We start from the raw sequence: 1,567 nt of genomic DNA on the forward strand, positions 1-1,567 counted from the left end.
ATTGGCCCAGGCAGTAGTCCCTACATGCTTCAAGACCGCTACCATTATTCCTGTGCCAAAACAAACGGCTGTGACGTGCCTGAACGACTATCGACCTGTTGCACTCACACCCATCATAATGAAGTGTTTCGAGAGACTGGTCCTGGCTCACATCAAAGCCAGTGTTCCCGCCTCTCTTGACCAACACCAGTTTGCCTATCGTGCAAACAGATCAACAGAGGATGCAATCACAACTGCTCTACACTCTGCACTGAATCACTTAGATGGTAAAGAGACCTACATCAGAATGCTGTTCATAGACTACAGCTCAGTATTCAACACTATCGTCCCCAAAAAGCTGGCCACCAAACTCCACTCTTGGCCTGAACACTTCCCTCTGCAACTGGACCCTGGACTTCCTAACAAACAGACCCCAGTCTGTCAAATTAGGTAACCACACCTCCCCCCCCCGACCCTGAACACGGGGGCCCCACAAGGATGTGTGCTGAGCCCCCTCCTCTACTCCCTCTTCACCCACGACTGTGTGGCTGTTCATGGTTCCAACACCATCATCAAGTTTGCGGATGATACCACGGTAGTAGGCCAGATCACCAACAACGATGAGTCAGCCTACAGGGAGGAGGTCCAGCATCTCGTGAAGTGGTGCGCCGATAACAACCTGGCCCTTAACATCAAGAAAACCAAAGAAATCATTGTGGACTTCAGGAAGTCTAAAGGCGGAAGTCACACCCCCATTCACATCAATGTGGCTGTGGTGGAAAGGGTGGACAGCTTTAAGTTCCTCGGAGTCCACATCACGGAAGACCTCTCCTGGTCCCTCAACACCTCCTCTCTGGTGAAGAAGGCCCAGCAGCGCCTATATTTCCTAAGGAGGCTGAAGGGATGTAACCTGTCACCCCTGATCCTCTCTAACTTTTACCGCTGCACAATAGAGAGCATCCTGACGAACTGTATCACAGTATGGTATGGCAGCTGTAGCTACTATGACCGGAAAGCCCTGCAGCGGGTAGTCAAAACTGCCCAACGCATTACCGGCACCCGGCTACCGACCATAGAGCACATATACCAGAAACGCTGTTTACGGAGGTCACGAACCATCATCAAAGACCCTACCCACCCCAGCCACAGTCTGTTTGCCCTCCTGCCATCTGGGAGATGCTACAGATGCATTCGCACCCGTACAACCAGATTTAGGAACAGCTTCTTTCCCAGGGCTGTCATCCTACTGAACTCCACAAATAAACTCTAAAGCCTGCACATCTGCCAATGCACTTTATTATGGTTATGTTTATGTTAATGTATTACAAGCCAAATGTATGTCGAATGTTTAAATGTCTTAATCTAAATGTACACTCTCGGGAGCCGCAAGCCTACATTTCGTTGTACTGCACTTGTGCACTAACAATGACAATAAAGTTGATTATGATTATGATCTGGACTGCAGGTTCCTCTTGCTCCTCATCTTCCAGCTGATGCTCCTCCTCCGAAGAGGCTGTGCGCTCAATGCTTTGCTCCTCATGCATCGCTAATCCTCACTGCTGTGCTTTGTTGTGCAGGGCGCAGCAGA

This window comes from Somniosus microcephalus, chromosome 6 (assembly GCF_052327205.1).
Source record: "Somniosus microcephalus isolate GS21.2 chromosome 6, FLI_Smic_1.0, whole genome shotgun sequence".
In the NCBI taxonomy this organism is placed as follows: Eukaryota; Metazoa; Chordata; class Chondrichthyes; order Squaliformes; family Somniosidae; genus Somniosus; species Somniosus microcephalus.